Source organism: Ambystoma mexicanum, unplaced genomic scaffold, assembly GCF_040938575.1.
Source record: "Ambystoma mexicanum isolate Mex_15411 unplaced genomic scaffold, UKY_AmexF1_1 Mex_scaf34, whole genome shotgun sequence".
In the NCBI taxonomy this organism is placed as follows: Eukaryota; Metazoa; Chordata; class Amphibia; order Caudata; family Ambystomatidae; genus Ambystoma; species Ambystoma mexicanum.
In genome coordinates, this window is record NW_027182449.1 from 1,906,579 (window position 1) to 1,923,675 (window position 17,097).

The 17,097-nt window shown below is 62.0% G+C and overlaps 17 non-coding genes across 17 annotated transcripts; all 17 read left to right on the forward strand.

Moving 5' to 3' along the window:
- The first annotated feature begins 110 nt into the window (after positions 1-110).
- LOC138558081 (U1 spliceosomal RNA) lies at positions 111-274 on the forward strand. The gene has a single exon (XR_011298236.1). It is a non-coding gene; the product is annotated as a U1 spliceosomal RNA (small nuclear RNA).
- An 870-nt stretch (positions 275-1,144) lies between these two features.
- Positions 1,145-1,308, forward strand: LOC138558082 (U1 spliceosomal RNA). Its single transcript, XR_011298237.1, has one exon. It is a non-coding gene; the product is annotated as a U1 spliceosomal RNA (small nuclear RNA).
- Positions 1,309-2,174: 866 nt separating this feature from the next.
- LOC138558307 (U1 spliceosomal RNA) lies at positions 2,175-2,338 on the forward strand. Its single transcript, XR_011298459.1, has one exon. It is a non-coding gene; the product is annotated as a U1 spliceosomal RNA (small nuclear RNA).
- An 866-nt stretch (positions 2,339-3,204) lies between these two features.
- LOC138558468 (U1 spliceosomal RNA) lies at positions 3,205-3,368 on the forward strand. The gene has a single exon (XR_011298616.1). It is a non-coding gene; the product is annotated as a U1 spliceosomal RNA (small nuclear RNA).
- An 880-nt stretch (positions 3,369-4,248) lies between these two features.
- LOC138558084 (U1 spliceosomal RNA) lies at positions 4,249-4,412 on the forward strand. The gene has a single exon (XR_011298239.1). It is a non-coding gene; the product is annotated as a U1 spliceosomal RNA (small nuclear RNA).
- An 867-nt stretch (positions 4,413-5,279) lies between these two features.
- LOC138558309 (U1 spliceosomal RNA) lies at positions 5,280-5,443 on the forward strand. Its single transcript, XR_011298461.1, has one exon. It is a non-coding gene; the product is annotated as a U1 spliceosomal RNA (small nuclear RNA).
- An 866-nt stretch (positions 5,444-6,309) lies between these two features.
- On the forward strand, positions 6,310-6,473 carry LOC138558469 (U1 spliceosomal RNA). The gene has a single exon (XR_011298617.1). It is a non-coding gene; the product is annotated as a U1 spliceosomal RNA (small nuclear RNA).
- An 880-nt stretch (positions 6,474-7,353) lies between these two features.
- LOC138558470 (U1 spliceosomal RNA) lies at positions 7,354-7,517 on the forward strand. Its single transcript, XR_011298618.1, has one exon. It is a non-coding gene; the product is annotated as a U1 spliceosomal RNA (small nuclear RNA).
- An 881-nt stretch (positions 7,518-8,398) lies between these two features.
- LOC138558085 (U1 spliceosomal RNA) lies at positions 8,399-8,562 on the forward strand. The gene has a single exon (XR_011298240.1). It is a non-coding gene; the product is annotated as a U1 spliceosomal RNA (small nuclear RNA).
- Positions 8,563-9,428: 866 nt separating this feature from the next.
- On the forward strand, positions 9,429-9,592 carry LOC138558086 (U1 spliceosomal RNA). Its single transcript, XR_011298241.1, has one exon. It is a non-coding gene; the product is annotated as a U1 spliceosomal RNA (small nuclear RNA).
- An 870-nt stretch (positions 9,593-10,462) lies between these two features.
- On the forward strand, positions 10,463-10,626 carry LOC138558471 (U1 spliceosomal RNA). The gene has a single exon (XR_011298619.1). It is a non-coding gene; the product is annotated as a U1 spliceosomal RNA (small nuclear RNA).
- An 866-nt stretch (positions 10,627-11,492) lies between these two features.
- Positions 11,493-11,656, forward strand: LOC138558310 (U1 spliceosomal RNA). The gene has a single exon (XR_011298462.1). It is a non-coding gene; the product is annotated as a U1 spliceosomal RNA (small nuclear RNA).
- An 865-nt stretch (positions 11,657-12,521) lies between these two features.
- Positions 12,522-12,685, forward strand: LOC138558087 (U1 spliceosomal RNA). The gene has a single exon (XR_011298242.1). It is a non-coding gene; the product is annotated as a U1 spliceosomal RNA (small nuclear RNA).
- Positions 12,686-13,555: 870 nt separating this feature from the next.
- Positions 13,556-13,719, forward strand: LOC138558472 (U1 spliceosomal RNA). Its single transcript, XR_011298620.1, has one exon. It is a non-coding gene; the product is annotated as a U1 spliceosomal RNA (small nuclear RNA).
- An 880-nt stretch (positions 13,720-14,599) lies between these two features.
- LOC138558088 (U1 spliceosomal RNA) lies at positions 14,600-14,763 on the forward strand. The gene has a single exon (XR_011298243.1). It is a non-coding gene; the product is annotated as a U1 spliceosomal RNA (small nuclear RNA).
- An 866-nt stretch (positions 14,764-15,629) lies between these two features.
- Positions 15,630-15,793, forward strand: LOC138558311 (U1 spliceosomal RNA). Its single transcript, XR_011298463.1, has one exon. It is a non-coding gene; the product is annotated as a U1 spliceosomal RNA (small nuclear RNA).
- Positions 15,794-16,659: 866 nt separating this feature from the next.
- Positions 16,660-16,823, forward strand: LOC138558473 (U1 spliceosomal RNA). Its single transcript, XR_011298621.1, has one exon. It is a non-coding gene; the product is annotated as a U1 spliceosomal RNA (small nuclear RNA).
- The last annotated feature ends 274 nt before the right edge of the window (positions 16,824-17,097 follow it).

A 17,097-nucleotide genomic window follows, 5' to 3' on the forward strand; every position in this document is an offset into this window, starting at 1 on the left:
GACGCTCAGGGCTTCCGGGAGGGCTGGGGCTGGGTCAGGGCCGGCCTTCTCACCCTCGCTTAGCGGGGCTTCCAGAACAGGCCCAAGCCCTGCCCTCTGGCTCGCAACTCATACTTACCTGGCAGGGGAGCATCTGTGATCAGCAAGGCAGAGCTCCCAGGGTGAGGCTCATCCATTGCACATCGGATTTGCTGACCCCTGCGATGTCCCCAAATGCGGGATTCTCGACTGCATTATTTCTGGTAGTGGGGGACTGCGTTCGCGCTTTCCCCTGATTTATTGGTGAAAGAAAGAAAGAGTTTAGTGTGCGAGTCAGGTTGTTTGCTCACAGGGCCCAAGCTCGTGCAGCAGAGTTTATTTTGCTGCAGTCAAGAGGGCCAGCCCTGGGCCGTTCAGGGGTCCACAGGCCTGATGGATTGGTGAAATAAAAAAATGTGAAAGTCATGTGTGTCATGTGTAGGTTGGGCCCCTGAATGTTGCTGCGGTCAAGAGGGCCAGCATTCACTGGAGGGGTGAAGTGCACAGGTGCCTAACCCCAGACTTGTGCGCCCCATGATATCAGGTGCCCCGGTAGTTCTTGAAGCCAGCCTGCCCTGCCCGGGCTCTGCTTTCGCGCCCAGGCCCTCCAACCTAAGGAAGGCCCGGCCAGCTCCTGGGGTTTTGGGGGCAGGGGTGAGACTGGCTCCCGGCCGCCGCTGCCGCCCGCCCCGTCCGAGCACCGATCGGGCCTTGCCTTCACGGCCTTGCCGTGTCCTGGCGGGGGGCACCCCACCCGAGACGCTCTTGTTAAGCGGGGTGACCTGTCGGCTCAGGAGGGCCATGGACCCGCCTGGGGCCGACGGGCCAGTGGGCCCACTGCGCCAGGCCTGCTCGCTTTCCGACTGGGCCTGCTGGCTGGCAGCCAGGTCCGAATTTATGCAAATCTCAGGCCGAGCAGGGCCTGGTGGGAGACATGAACTGTGCCACAATGTGCCTCTTCTGCTGGGCTCTGCCTGCCGGAGCTTCCCCCTGCACGTGGGACAGGCAGCTCCGCAGACGCTCAGGGCTTCCGGGAGGGCTGGGGCTGGGTCAGGGCCGGCCTTCTCACCCTCGCTTAGCGGGGCTTCCAGAACAGGCCCAAGCCCTGCCCTCTGGCTCGCAACTCATACTTACCTGGCAGGGGAGCATCTGTGATCAGCAAGGCAGAGCTCCCAGGGTGAGGCTCATCCATTGCACATCGGATTTGCTGACCCCTGCGATGTCCCCAAATGCGGGATTCTCGACTGCATTATTTCTGGTAGTGGGGGACTGCGTTCGCGCTTTCCCCTGATTTATTGGTGAAAGAAAGAAAGAGTTTAGTGTGCGAGTCAGGTTGTTTGCACACAGGGCCCAAGCTCGTGCAGCAGAGTTTATTTTGCTGCAGTCAAGAGGGCCAGCCCTGGGCCGTTCAGGGGTCCACAGGCCTGATGGATTGGTGAAATAAAAAAATGTGAAAGTCATGTGTGTCATGTGTAGGTTGGGCCCCTGAATGTTGCTGCGGTCAAGAGGGCCAGCATTCACTGGAGGGGTGAAGTGCACAGGTGCCTAACCCCAGACTTGTGCGCCCCATGATATCAGGTGCCCCGGTAGTTCTTGAAGCCAGCCTGCCCTGCCCGGGCTCTGCTTTCGCGCCCAGGCCCTCCAACCTAAGGAAGGCCCAGCCAGCTCCTGGGGTTTTGGGGGCAGGGGTGAAACTGGCTCCCGGCCGCCGCTGCCGCCCGCCCCGTCCGAGCACCGATCGGGCACGATCGGGCCTTGCCGTGTCCTGGCGGGGGGCACCCCACCCGAGACGCTCTTGTTAAGCGGGGTGACCTGTCGGCTCAGGAGGGCCATGGACCCGCCTGGGGCCGACGGGCCAGTGGGCCCACTGCGCCAGGCCTGCTCGCTTTCCGACTGGGCCTGCTGGCTGGCAGCCAGGTCCGAATTTATGCAAATCTCAGGCCGAGCAGGGCCTGGTGGGAGACATGAACTGTGCCACAATGTGCCTCTTCTGCTGGGCTCTGCCTGCCGGAGCTTCCCCCTGCACGTGGGACAGGCAGCTCCGCAGACGCTCAGGGCTTCCGGGAGGGCTGGGGCTGGGTCAGGGCCGGCCTTCTCACCCTCGCTTAGCGGGGCTTCCAGAACAGGCCCAAGCCCTGCCCTCTGGCTCGCAACTCATACTTACCTGGCAGGGGAGCATCTGTGATCAGCAAGGCAGAGCTCCCAGGGTGAGGCTCATCCATTGCACATCGGATTTGCTGACCCCTGCGATGTCCCCAAATGCGGGATTCTCGACTGTATTATTTCTGGTAGTGGGGGACTGCGTTCGCGCTTTCCCCTGATTTATTGGTGAAAGAAAGAAAGAGTTTAGTGTGCGAGTCAGGTTGTTTGCACACAGGGCCCAAGCTCGTGCAGCAGAGTTTATTTTGCTGCAGTCAAGAGGGCCAGCCCTGGGCCGTTCAGGGGTCCACAGGCCTGATGGATTGGTGAAATAAAAAAATGTGAAAGTCATGTGTGTCATGTGTAGGTTGGGCCCCTGAATGTTGCTGCGGTCAAGAGGGCCAGCATTCACTGGAGGGGTGAAGTGCACAGGTGCCTAACCCCAGACTTGTGCGCCCCATGATATCAGGTGCCCCGGTAGTTCTTGAAGCCAGCCTGCCCTGCCCGGGCTCTGCTTTCGCGCCCAGGCCCTCCAACCTAAGGAAGGCCCAGCCAGCTCCTGGGGTTTTGGGGGCAGGGGTGAAACTGGCTCCCGGCCGCCGCTGCCGCCCGCCCCGTCCGAGCACCGATCGGGCACGATCGGGCCTTGCCGTGTCCTGGCGGGGGGCACCCCACCCGAGACGCTCTTGTTAAGCGGGGTGACCTGTCGGCTCAGGAGGGCCATGGACCCGCCTGGGGCCGACGGGCCAGTGGGCCCACTGCGCCAGGCCTGCTCGCTTTCCGACTGGGCCTGCTGGCTGGCAGCCAGGTCCGAATTTATGCAAATCTCAGGCCGAGCAGGGCCTGGTGGGAGACATGAACTGTGCCACAATGTGCCTCTTCTGCTGGGCTCTGCCTGCCGGAGCTTCCCCCTGCACGTGGGACAGGCAGCTCCGCAGACGCTCAGGGCTTCCGGGAGGGCTGGGGCTGGGTCAGGGCCGGCCTTCTCACCCTCGCTTAGCGGGGCTTCCAGAACAGGCCCAAGCCCTGCCCTCTGGCTCGCAACTCATACTTACCTGGCAGGGGAGCATCTGTGATCAGCAAGGCAGAGCTCCCAGGGTGAGACTCCTCCATTGCACATCGGATTTGCTGACCCCTGCGATGTCCCCAAATGCGGGATTCTCGACTGCATTATTTCTGGTAGTGGGGGACTGCGTTCGCGCTTTCCCCTGATTTATTGGTGAAAGAAAGAAAGAGTTTAGTGTGCGAGTCAGGTTGTTTGCACACAGGGCCCAAGCTCGTGCAGCAGAGTTTATTTTGCTGCAGTCAAGAGGGCCAGCCCTGGGCCGTTCAGGGGTCCACAGGCCTGATGGATTGGTGAAATAAAAAAATGTGAAAGTCATGTGTGTCATGTGTAGGTTGGGCCCCTGAATGTTGCTGCGGTCAAGAGGGCCAGCATTCACTGGAGGGGTGAAGTGCACAGGTGCCTAACCCCAGACTTGTGCGCCCCATGATATCAGGTGCCCCGGTAGTTCTTGAAGCCAGCCTGCCCTGCCCGGGCTCTGCTTTCGCGCCCAGGCCCTCCAACCTAAGGAAGGCCCAGCCAGCTCCTGGGGTTTTGGGGGCAGGGGTGAGACTGGCTCCCGGCCGCCGCTGCCGCCCGCCCCGTCCGAGCACCGATCGGGCACGATCGGGCCTTGCCTTCACGGCCTTGCCGTGTCCTGGCGGGGGGCACCCCACCCGAGACGCTCTTGTTAAGCGGGGTGACCTGTCGGCTCAGGAGGGCCATGGACCCGCCTGGGGCCGACGGGCCAGTGGGCCCACTGCGCCAGGCCTGCTCGCTTTCCGACTGGGCCTGCTGGCTGGCAGCCAGGTCCGAATTTATGCAAATCTCAGGCCGAGCAGGGCCTGGTGGGAGACATGAACTGTGCCACAATGTGCCTCTTCTGCTGGGCTCTGCCTGCCGGAGCTTCCCCCTGCACGTGGGACAGGCAGCTCCGCAGACGCTCAGGGCTTCCGGGAGGGCTGGGGCTGGGTCAGGGCCGGCCTTCTCACCCTCGCTTAGCGGGGCTTCCAGAACAGGCCCAAGCCCTGCCCTCTGGCTCGCAACTCATACTTACCTGGCAGGGGAGCATCTGTGATCAGCAAGGCAGAGCTCCCAGGGTGAGGCTCATCCATTGCACATCGGATTTGCTGACCCCTGCGATGTCCCCAAATGCGGGATTCTCGACTGCATTATTTCTGGTAGTGGGGGACTGCGTTCGCGCTTTCCCCTGATTTATTGGTGAAAGAAAGAAAGAGTTTAGTGTGCAGAGTCAGGTTGTTTGCACACAGGGCCCAAGCTCGTGCAGCAGAGTTTATTTTGCTGCAGTCAAGAGGGCCAGCCCTGGGCCGTTCAGGGGTCCACAGGCCTGATGGATTGGTGAAATAAAAAAATGTGAAAGTCATGTGTGTCATGTGTAGGTTGGGCCCCTGAATGTTGCTGCGGTCAAGAGGGCCAGCATTCACTGGAGGGGTGAAGTGCACAGGTGCCTAACCCCAGACTTGTGCGCCCCATGATATCAGGTGCCCCGGTAGTTCTTGAAGCCAGCCTGCCCTGCCCGGGCTCTGCTTTCGCGCCCAGGCCCTCCAACCTAAGGAAGGCCCAGCCAGCTCCTGGGGTTTTGGGGGCAGGGGTGAAACTGGCTCCCGGCCGCCGCTGCCGCCCGCCCCGTCCGAGCACCGATCGGGCACGATCGGGCCTTGCCGTGTCCTGGCGGGGGGCACCCCACCCGAGACGCTCTTGTTAAGCGGGGTGACCTGTCGGCTCAGCAGGGCCATGGACCCGCCTGGGGCCGACGGGCCAGTGGGCCCACTGCGCCAGGCCTGCTCGCTTTCCGACTGGGCCTGCTGGCTGGCAGCCAGGTCCGAATTTATGCAAATCTCAGGCCGAGCAGGGCCTGGTGGGAGACATGAACTGTGCCACAATGTGCCTCTTCTGCTGGGCTCTGCCTGCCGGAGCTTCCCCCTGCACGTGGGACAGGCAGCTCCGCAGACGCTCAGGGCTTCCGGGAGGGCTGGGGCTGGGTCAGGGCCGGCCTTCTCACCCTCGCTTAGCGGGGCTTCCAGAACAGGCCCAAGCCCTGCCCTCTGGCTCGCAACTCATACTTACCTGGCAGGGGAGCATCTGTGATCAGCAAGGCAGAGCTCCCAGGGTGAGGCTCATCCATTGCACATCGGATTTGCTGACCCCTGCGATGTCCCCAAATGCGGGATTCTCGACTGTATTATTTCTGGTAGTGGGGGACTGCGTTCGCGCTTTCCCCTGATTTATTGGTGAAAGAAAGAAAGAGTTTAGTGTGCGAGTCAGGTTGTTTGCACACAGGGCCCAAGCTCGTGCAGCAGAGTTTATTTTGCTGCAGTCAAGAGGGCCAGCCCTGGGCCGTTCAGGGGTCCACAGGCCTGATGGATTGGTGAAATAAAAAAATGTGAAAGTCATGTGTGTCATGTGTAGGTTGGGCCCCTGAATGTTGCTGCGGTCAAGAGGGCCAGCATTCACTGGAGGGGTGAAGTGCACAGGTGCCTAACCCCAGACTTGTGCGCCCCATGATATCAGGTGCCCCGGTAGTTCTTGAAGCCAGCCTGCCCTGCCCGGGCTCTGCTTTCGCGCCCAGGCCCTCCAACCTAAGGAAGGCCCAGCCAGCTCCTGGGGTTTTGGGGGCAGGGGTGAAACTGGCTCCCGGCCGCCGCTGCCGCCCGCCCCGTCCGAGCACCGATCGGGCACGATCGGGCCTTGCCGTGTCCTGGCGGGGGGCACCCCACCCGAGACGCTCTTGTTAAGCGGGGTGACCTGTCGGCTCAGGAGGGCCATGGACCCGCCTGGGGCCGACGGGCCAGTGGGCCCACTGCGCCAGGCCTGCTCGCTTTCCGACTGGGCCTGCTGGCTGGCAGCCAGGTCCGAATTTATGCAAATCTCAGGCCGAGCAGGGCCTGGTGGGAGACATGAACTGTGCCACAATGTGCCTCTTCTGCTGGGCTCTGCCTGCCGGAGCTTCCCCCTGCACGTGGGACAGGCAGCTCCGCAGACGCTCAGGGCTTCCGGGAGGGCTGGGGCTGGGTCAGGGCCGGCCTTCTCACCCTCGCTTAGCGGGGCTTCCAGAACAGGCCCAAGCCCTGCCCTCTGGCTCGCAACTCATACTTACCTGGCAGGGGAGCATCTGTGATCAGCAAGGCAGAGCTCCCAGGGTGAGACTCCTCCATTGCACATCGGATTTGCTGACCCCTGCGATGTCCCCAAATGCGGGATTCTCGACTGCATTATTTCTGGTAGTGGGGGACTGCGTTCGCGCTTTCCCCTGATTTATTGGTGAAAGAAAGAAAGAGTTTAGTGTGCGAGTCAGGTTGTTTGCACACAGGGCCCAAGCTCGTGCAGCAGAGTTTATTTTGCTGCAGTCAAGAGGGCCAGCCCTGGGCCGTTCAGGGGTCCACAGGCCTGATGGATTGGTGAAATAAAAAAATGTGAAAGTCATGTGTGTCATGTGTAGGTTGGGCCCCTGAATGTTGCTGCGGTCAAGAGGGCCAGCATTCACTGGAGGGGTGAAGTGCACAGGTGCCTAACCCCAGACTTGTGCGCCCCATGATATCAGGTGCCCCGGTAGTTCTTGAAGCCAGCCTGCCCTGCCCGGGCTCTGCTTTCGCGCCCAGGCCCTCCAACCTAAGGAAGGCCCAGCCAGCTCCTGGGGTTTTGGGGGCAGGGGTGAGACTGGCTCCCGGCCGCCGCTGCCGCCCGCCCCGTCCGAGCACCGATCGGGCACGATCGGGCCTTGCCTTCACGGCCTTGCCGTGTCCTGGCGGGGGGCACCCCACCCGAGACGCTCTTGTTAAGCGGGGTGACCTGTCGGCTCAGGAGGGCCATGGACCCGCCTGGGGCCGACGGGCCAGTGGGCCCACTGCGCCAGGCCTGCTCGCTTTCCGACTGGGCCTGCTGGCTGGCAGCCAGGTCCGAATTTATGCAAATCTCAGGCCGAGCAGGGCCTGGTGGGAGACATGAACTGTGCCACAATGTGCCTCTTCTGCTGGGCTCTGCCTGCCGGAGCTTCCCCCTGCACGTGGGACAGGCAGCTCCGCAGACGCTCAGGGCTTCCGGGAGGGCTGGGGCTGGGTCAGGGCCGGCCTTCTCACCCTCGCTTAGCGGGGCTTCCAGAACAGGCCCAAGCCCTGCCCTCTGGCTCGCAACTCATACTTACCTGGCAGGGGAGCATCTGTGATCAGCAAGGCAGAGCTCCCAGGGTGAGACTCCTCCATTGCACATCGGATTTGCTGACCCCTGCGATGTCCCCAAATGCGGGATTCTCGACTGCATTATTTCTGGTAGTGGGGGACTGCGTTCGCGCTTTCCCCTGATTTATTGGTGAAAGAAAGAAAGAGTTTAGTGTGCGAGTCAGGTTGTTTGCACACAGGGCCCAAGCTCGTGCAGCAGAGTTTATTTTGCTGCAGTCAAGAGGGCCAGCCCTGGGCCGTTCAGGGGTCCACAGGCCTGATGGATTGGTGAAATAAAAAAATGTGAAAGTCATGTGTGTCATGTGTAGGTTGGGCCCCTGAATGTTGCTGCGGTCAAGAGGGCCAGCATTCACTGGAGGGGTGAAGTGCACAGGTGCCTAACCCCAGACTTGTGCGCCCCATGATATCAGGTGCCCCGGTAGTTCTTGAAGCCAGCCTGCCCTGCCCGGGCTCTGCTTTCGCGCCCAGGCCCTCCAACCTAAGGAAGGCCCAGCCAGCTCCTGGGGTTTTGGGGGCAGGGGTGAGACTGGCTCCCGGCCGCCGCTGCCGCCCGCCCCGTCCGAGCACCGGATCGGGCACGATCGGGCCTTGCCTTCACGGCCTTGCCGTGTCCTGGCGGGGGGCACCCCACCCGAGACGCTCTTGTTAAGCGGGGTGACCTGTCGGCTCAGGAGGGCCATGGACCCGCCTGGGGCCGACGGGCCAGTGGGCCCACTGCGCCAGGCCTGCTCGCTTTCCGACTGGGCCTGCTGGCTGGCAGCCAGGTCCGAATTTATGCAAATCTCAGGCCGAGCAGGGCCTGGTGGGAGACATGAACTGTGCCACAATGTGCCTCTTCTGCTGGGCTCTGCCTGCCGGAGCTTCCCCCTGCACGTGGGACAGGCAGCTCCGCAGACGCTCAGGGCTTCCGGGAGGGCTGGGGCTGGGTCAGGGCCGGCCTTCTCACCCTCGCTTAGCGGGGCTTCCAGAACAGGCCCAAGCCCTGCCCTCTGGCTCGCAACTCATACTTACCTGGCAGGGGAGCATCTGTGATCAGCAAGGCAGAGCTCCCAGGGTGAGGCTCATCCATTGCACATCGGATTTGCTGACCCCTGCGATGTCCCCAAATGCGGGATTCTCGACTGCATTATTTCTGGTAGTGGGGGACTGCGTTCGCGCTTTCCCCTGATTTATTGGTGAAAGAAAGAAAGAGTTTAGTGTGCGAGTCAGGTTGTTTGCACACAGGGCCCAAGCTCGTGCAGCAGAGTTTATTTTGCTGCAGTCAAGAGGGCCAGCCCTGGGCCGTTCAGGGGTCCACAGGCCTGATGGATTGGTGAAATAAAAAAATGTGAAAGTCATGTGTGTCATGTGTAGGTTGGGCCCCTGAATGTTGCTGCGGTCAAGAGGGCCAGCATTCACTGGAGGGGTGAAGTGCACAGGTGCCTAACCCCAGACTTGTGCGCCCCATGATATCAGGTGCCCCGGTAGTTCTTGAAGCCAGCCTGCCCTGCCCGGGCTCTGCTTTCGCGCCCAGGCCCTCCAACCTAAGGAAGGCCCAGCCAGCTCCTGGGGTTTTGGGGGCAGGGGTGAAACTGGCTCCCGGCCGCCGCTGCCGCCCGCCCCGTCCGAGCACCGATCGGGCACGATCGGGCCTTGCCGTGTCCTGGCGGGGGGCACCCCACCCGAGACGCTCTTGTTAAGCGGGGTGACCTGTCGGCTCAGGAGGGCCATGGACCCGCCTGGGGCCGACGGGCCAGTGGGCCCACTGCGCCAGGCCTGCTCGCTTTCCGACTGGGCCTGCTGGCTGGCAGCCAGGTCCGAATTTATGCAAATCTCAGGCCGAGCAGGGCCTGGTGGGAGACATGAACTGTGCCACAATGTGCCTCTTCTGCTGGGCTCTGCCTGCCGGAGCTTCCCCCTGCACGTGGGACAGGCAGCTCCGCAGACGCTCAGGGCTTCCGGGAGGGCTGGGGCTGGGTCAGGGCCGGCCTTCTCACCCTCGCTTAGCGGGGCTTCCAGAACAGGCCCAAGCCCTGCCCTCTGGCTCGCAACTCATACTTACCTGGCAGGGGAGCATCTGTGATCAGCAAGGCAGAGCTCCCAGGGTGAGGCTCATCCATTGCACATCGGATTTGCTGACCCCTGCGATGTCCCCAAATGCGGGATTCTCGACTGCATTATTTCTGGTAGTGGGGGACTGCGTTCGCGCTTTCCCCTGATTTATTGGTGAAAGAAAGAAAGAGTTTAGTGTGCGAGTCAGGTTGTTTGCTCACAGGGCCCAAGCTCGTGCAGCAGAGTTTATTTTGCTGCAGTCAAGAGGGCCAGCCCTGGGCCGTTCAGGGGTCCACAGGCCTGATGGATTGGTGAAATAAAAAAATGTGAAAGTCATGTGTGTCATGTGTAGGTTGGGCCCCTGAATGTTGCTGCGGTCAAGAGGGCCAGCATTCACTGGAGGGGTGAAGTGCACAGGTGCCTAACCCCAGACTTGTGCGCCCCATGATATCAGGTGCCCCGGTAGTTCTTGAAGCCAGCCTGCCCTGCCCGGGCTCTGCTTTCGCGCCCAGGCCCTCCAACCTAAGGAAGGCCCGGCCAGCTCCTGGGGTTTTGGGGGCAGGGGTGAGACTGGCTCCCGGCCGCCGCTGCCGCCCGCCCCGTCCGAGCACCGATCGGGCCTTGCCTTCACGGCCTTGCCGTGTCCTGGCGGGGGGCACCCCACCCGAGACGCTCTTGTTAAGCGGGGTGACCTGTCGGCTCAGGAGGGCCATGGACCCGCCTGGGGCCGACGGGCCAGTGGGCCCACTGCGCCAGGCCTGCTCGCTTTCCGACTGGGCCTGCTGGCTGGCAGCCAGGTCCGAATTTATGCAAATCTCAGGCCGAGCAGGGCCTGGTGGGAGACATGAACTGTGCCACAATGTGCCTCTTCTGCTGGGCTCTGCCTGCCGGAGCTTCCCCCTGCACGTGGGACAGGCAGCTCCGCAGACGCTCAGGGCTTCCGGGAGGGCTGGGGCTGGGTCAGGGCCGGCCTTCTCACCCTCGCTTAGCGGGGCTTCCAGAACAGGCCCAAGCCCTGCCCTCTGGCTCGCAACTCATACTTACCTGGCAGGGGAGCATCTGTGATCAGCAAGGCAGAGCTCCCAGGGTGAGACTCCTCCATTGCACATCGGATTTGCTGACCCCTGCGATGTCCCCAAATGCGGGATTCTCGACTGCATTATTTCTGGTAGTGGGGGACTGCGTTCGCGCTTTCCCCTGATTTATTGGTGAAAGAAAGAAAGAGTTTAGTGTGCGAGTCAGGTTGTTTGCTCACAGGGCCCAAGCTCGTGCAGCAGAGTTTATTTTGCTGCAGTCAAGAGGGCCAGCCCTGGGCCGTTCAGGGGTCCACAGGCCTGATGGATTGGTGAAATAAAAAAATGTGAAAGTCATGTGTGTCATGTGTAGGTTGGGCCCCTGAATGTTGCTGCGGTCAAGAGGGCCAGCATTCACTGGAGGGGTGAAGTGCACAGGTGCCTAACCCCAGACTTGTGCGCCCCATGATATCAGGTGCCCCGGTAGTTCTTGAAGCCAGCCTGCCCTGCCCGGGCTCTGCTTTCGCGCCCAGGCCCTCCAACCTAAGGAAGGCCCAGCCAGCTCCTGGGGTTTTGGGGGCAGGGGTGAAACTGGCTCCCGGCCGCCGCTGCCGCCCGCCCCGTCCGAGCACCGATCGGGCACGATCGGGCCTTGCCGTGTCCTGGCGGGGGGCACCCCACCCGAGACGCTCTTGTTAAGCGGGGTGACCTGTCGGCTCAGGAGGGCCATGGACCCGCCTGGGGCCGACGGGCCAGTGGGCCCACTGCGCCAGGCCTGCTCGCTTTCCGACTGGGCCTGCTGGCTGGCAGCCAGGTCCGAATTTATGCAAATCTCAGGCCGAGCAGGGCCTGGTGGGAGACATGAACTGTGCCACAATGTGCCTCTTCTGCTGGGCTCTGCCTGCCGGAGCTTCCCCCTGCACGTGGGACAGGCAGCTCCGCAGACGCTCAGGGCTTCCGGGAGGGCTGGGGCTGGGTCAGGGCCGGCCTTCTCACCCTCGCTTAGCGGGGCTTCCAGAACAGGCCCAAGCCCTGCCCTCTGGCTCGCAACTCATACTTACCTGGCAGGGGAGCATCTGTGATCAGCAAGGCAGAGCTCCCAGGGTGAGGCTCATCCATTGCACATCGGATTTGCTGACCCCTGCGATGTCCCCAAATGCGGGATTCTCGACTGTATTATTTCTGGTAGTGGGGGACTGCGTTCGCGCTTTCCCCTGATTTATTGGTGAAAGAAAGAAAGAGTTTAGTGTGCGAGTCAGGTTGTTTGCACACAGGGCCCAAGCTCGTGCAGCAGAGTTTATTTTGCTGCAGTCAAGAGGGCCAGCCCTGGGCCGTTCAGGGGTCCACAGGCCTGATGGATTGGTGAAATAAAAAATGTGAAAGTCATGTGTGTCATGTGTAGGTTGGGCCCCTGAATGTTGCTGCGGTCAAGAGGGCCAGCATTCACTGGAGGGGTGAAGTGCACAGGTGCCTAACCCCAGACTTGTGCGCCCCATGATATCAGGTGCCCCGGTAGTTCTTGAAGCCAGCCTGCCCTGCCCGGGCTCTGCTTTCGCGCCCAGGCCCTCCAACCTAAGGAAGGCCCAGCCAGCTCCTGGGGTTTTGGGGGCAGGGGTGAAACTGGCTCCCGGCCGCCGCTGCCGCCCGCCCCGTCCGAGCACCGATCGGGCACGATCGGGCCTTGCTGTGTCCTGGCGGGGGGCACCCCACCCGAGACGCTCTTGTTAAGCGGGGTGACCTGTCGGCTCAGGAGGGCCATGGACCCGCCTGGGGCCGACGGGCCAGTGGGCCCACTGCGCCAGGCCTGCTCGCTTTCCGACTGGGCCTGCTGGCTGGCAGCCAGGTCCGAATTTATGCAAATCTCAGGCCGAGCAGGGCCTGGTGGGAGACATGAACTGTGCCACAATGTGCCTCTTCTGCTGGGCTCTGCCTGCCGGAGCTTCCCCCTGCACGTGGGACAGGCAGCTCCGCAGACGCTCAGGGCTTCCGGGAGGGCTGGGGCTGGGTCAGGGCCGGCCTTCTCACCCTCGCTTAGCGGGGCTTCCAGAACAGGCCCAAGCCCTGCCCTCTGGCTCGCAACTCATACTTACCTGGCAGGGGAGCATCTGTGATCAGCAAGGCAGAGCTCCCAGGGTGAGGCTCATCCATTGCACATCGGATTTGCTGACCCCTGCGATGTCCCCAAATGCGGGATTCTCGACTGCATTATTTCTGGTAGTGGGGGACTGCGTTCGCGCTTTCCCCTGATTTATTGGTGAAAGAAAGAAAGAGTTTAGTGTGCGAGTCAGGTTGTTTGCTCACAGGGCCCAAGCTCGTGCAGCAGAGTTTATTTTGCTGCAGTCAAGAGGGCCAGCCCTGGGCCGTTCAGGGGTCCACAGGCCTGATGGATTGGTGAAATAAAAAAATGTGAAAGTCATGTGTGTCATGTGTAGGTTGGGCCCCTGAATGTTGCTGCGGTCAAGAGGGCCAGCATTCACTGGAGGGGTGAAGTGCACAGGTGCCTAACCCCAGACTTGTGCGCCCCATGATATCAGGTGCCCCGGTAGTTCTTGAAGCCAGCCTGCCCTGCCCGGGCTCTGCTTTCGCGCCCAGGCCCTCCAACCTAAGGAAGGCCCGGCCAGCTCCTGGGGTTTTGGGGGCAGGGGTGAGACTGGCTCCCGGCCGCCGCTGCCGCCCGCCCCGTCCGAGCACCGATCGGGCCTTGCCTTCACGGCCTTGCCGTGTCCTGGCGGGGGGCACCCCACCCGAGACGCTCTTGTTAAGCGGGGTGACCTGTCGGCTCAGGAGGGCCATGGACCCGCCTGGGGCCGACGGGCCAGTGGGCCCACTGCGCCAGGCCTGCTCGCTTTCCGACTGGGCCTGCTGGCTGGCAGCCAGGTCCGAATTTATGCAAATCTCAGGCCGAGCAGGGCCTGGTGGGAGACATGAACTGTGCCACAATGTGCCTCTTCTGCTGGGCTCTGCCTGCCGGAGCTTCCCCCTGCACGTGGGACAGGCAGCTCCGCAGACGCTCAGGGCTTCCGGGAGGGCTGGGGCTGGGTCAGGGCCGGCCTTCTCACCCTCGCTTAGCGGGGCTTCCAGAACAGGCCCAAGCCCTGCCCTCTGGCTCGCAACTCATACTTACCTGGCAGGGGAGCATCTGTGATCAGCAAGGCAGAGCTCCCAGGGTGAGACTCCTCCATTGCACATCGGATTTGCTGACCCCTGCGATGTCCCCAAATGCGGGATTCTCGACTGCATTATTTCTGGTAGTGGGGGACTGCGTTCGCGCTTTCCCCTGATTTATTGGTGAAAGAAAGAAAGAGTTTAGTGTGCGAGTCAGGTTGTTTGCACACAGGGCCCAAGCTCGTGCAGCAGAGTTTATTTTGCTGCAGTCAAGAGGGCCAGCCCTGGGCCGTTCAGGGGTCCACAGGCCTGATGGATTGGTGAAATAAAAAAATGTGAAAGTCATGTGTGTCATGTGTAGGTTGGGCCCCTGAATGTTGCTGCGGTCAAGAGGGCCAGCATTCACTGGAGGGGTGAAGTGCACAGGTGCCTAACCCCAGACTTGTGCGCCCCATGATATCAGGTGCCCCGGTAGTTCTTGAAGCCAGCCTGCCCTGCCCGGGCTCTGCTTTCGCGCCCAGGCCCTCCAACCTAAGGAAGGCCCAGCCAGCTCCTGGGGTTTTGGGGGCAGGGGTGAGACTGGCTCCCGGCCGCCGCTGCCGCCCGCCCCGTCCGAGCACCGATCGGGCACGATCGGGCCTTGCCTTCACGGCCTTGCCGTGTCCTGGCGGGGGGCACCCCACCCGAGACGCTCTTGTTAAGCGGGGTGACCTGTCGGCTCAGGAGGGCCATGGACCCGCCTGGGGCCGACGGGCCAGTGGGCCCACTGCGCCAGGCCTGCTCGCTTTCCGACTGGGCCTGCTGGCTGGCAGCCAGGTCCGAATTTATGCAAATCTCAGGCCGAGCAGGGCCTGGTGGGAGACATGAACTGTGCCACAATGTGCCTCTTCTGCTGGGCTCTGCCTGCCGGAGCTTCCCCCTGCACGTGGGACAGGCAGCTCCGCAGACGCTCAGGGCTTCCGGGAGGGCTGGGGCTGGGTCAGGGCCGGCCTTCTCACCCTCGCTTAGCGGGGCTTCCAGAACAGGCCCAAGCCCTGCCCTCTGGCTCGCAACTCATACTTACCTGGCAGGGGAGCATCTGTGATCAGCAAGGCAGAGCTCCCAGGGTGAGGCTCATCCATTGCACATCGGATTTGCTGACCCCTGCGATGTCCCCAAATGCGGGATTCTCGACTGCATTATTTCTGGTAGTGGGGGACTGCGTTCGCGCTTTCCCCTGATTTATTGGTGAAAGAAAGAAAGAGTTTAGTGTGCGAGTCAGGTTGTTTGCACACAGGGCCCAAGCTCGTGCAGCAGAGTTTATTTTGCTGCAGTCAAGAGGGCCAGCCCTGGGCCGTTCAGGGGTCCACAGGCCTGATGGATTGGTGAAATAAAAAAATGTGAAAGTCATGTGTGTCATGTGTAGGTTGGGCCCCTGAATGTTGCTGCGGTCAAGAGGGCCAGCATTCACTGGAGGGGTGAAGTGCACAGGTGCCTAACCCCAGACTTGTGCGCCCCATGATATCAGGTGCCCCGGTAGTTCTTGAAGCCAGCCTGCCCTGCCCGGGCTCTGCTTTCGCGCCCAGGCCCTCCAACCTAAGGAAGGCCCAGCCAGCTCCTGGGGTTTTGGGGGCAGGGGTGAAACTGGCTCCCGGCCGCCGCTGCCGCCCGCCCCGTCCGAGCACCGATCGGGCACGATCGGGCCTTGCCGTGTCCTGGCGGGGGGCACCCCACCCGAGACGCTCTTGTTAAGCGGGGTGACCTGTCGGCTCAGGAGGGCCATGGACCCGCCTGGGGCCGACGGGCCAGTGGGCCCACTGCGCCAGGCCTGCTCGCTTTCCGACTGGGCCTGCTGGCTGGCAGCCAGGTCCGAATTTATGCAAATCTCAGGCCGAGCAGGGCCTGGTGGGAGACATGAACTGTGCCACAATGTGCCTCTTCTGCTGGGCTCTGCCTGCCGGAGCTTCCCCCTGCACGTGGGACAGGCAGCTCCGCAGACGCTCAGGGCTTCCGGGAGGGCTGGGGCTGGGTCAGGGCCGGCCTTCTCACCCTCGCTTAGCGGGGCTTCCAGAACAGGCCCAAGCCCTGCCCTCTGGCTCGCAACTCATACTTACCTGGCAGGGGAGCATCTGTGATCAGCAAGGCAGAGCTCCCAGGGTGAGGCTCATCCATTGCACATCGGATTTGCTGACCCCTGCGATGTCCCCAAATGCGGGATTCTCGACTGTATTATTTCTGGTAGTGGGGGACTGCGTTCGCGCTTTCCCCTGATTTATTGGTGAAAGAAAGAAAGAGTTTAGTGTGCGAGTCAGGTTGTTTGCACACAGGGCCCAAGCTCGTGCAGCAGAGTTTATTTTGCTGCAGTCAAGAGGGCCAGCCCTGGGCCGTTCAGGGGTCCACAGGCCTGATGGATTGGTGAAATAAAAAAATGTGAAAGTCATGTGTGTCATGTGTAGGTTGGGCCCCTGAATGTTGCTGCGGTCAAGAGGGCCAGCATTCACTGGAGGGGTGAAGTGCACAGGTGCCTAACCCCAGACTTGTGCGCCCCATGATATCAGGTGCCCCGGTAGTTCTTGAAGCTAGCCTGCCCTGCCCGGGCTCTGCTTTCGCGCCCAGGCCCTCCAACCTAAGGAAGGCCCAGCCAGCTCCTGGGGTTTTGGGGGCAGGGGTGAAACTGGCTCCCGGCCGCCGCTGCCGCCCGCCCCGTCCGAGCACCGATCGGGCACGATCGGGCCTTGCCGTGTCCTGGCGGGGGGCACCCCACCCGAGACGCTCTTGTTAAGCGGGGTGACCTGTCGGCTCAGGAGGGCCATGGACCCGCCTGGGGCCGACGGGCCAGTGGGCCCACTGCGCCAGGCCTGCTCGCTTTCCGACTGGGCCTGCTGGCTGGCAGCCAGGTCCGAATTTATGCAAATCTCAGGCCGAGCAGGGCCTGGTGGGAGACATGAACTGTGCCACAATGTGCCTCTTCTGCTGGGCTCTGCCTGCCGGAGCTTCCCCCTGCACGTGGGACAGGCAGCTCCGCAGACGCTCAGGGCTTCCGGGAGGGCTGGGGCTGGGTCAGGGCCGGCCTTCTCACCCTCGCTTAGCGGGGCTTCCAGAACAGGCCCAAGCCCTGCCCTCTGGCTCGCAACTCATACTTACCTGGCAGGGGAGCATCTGTGATCAGCAAGGCAGAGCTCCCAGGGTGAGACTCCTCCATTGCACATCGGATTTGCTGACCCCTGCGATGTCCCCAAATGCGGGATTCTCGACTGCATTATTTCTGGTAGTGGGGGACTGCGTTCGCGCTTTCCCCTGATTTATTGGTGAAAGAAAGAAAGAGTTTAGTGTGCGAGTCAGGTTGTTTGCACACAGGGCCCAAGCTCGTGCAGCAGAGTTTATTTTGCTGCAGTCAAGAGGGCCAGCCCTGGGCCGTTCAGGGGTCCACAGGCCTGATGGATTGGTGAAATAAAAAAATGTGAAAGTCATGTGTGTCATGTGTAGGTTGGGCCCCTGAATGTTGCTGCGGTCAAGAGGGCCAGCATTCACTGGAGGGGTGAAGTGCACAGGTGCCTAACCCCAGACTTGTGCG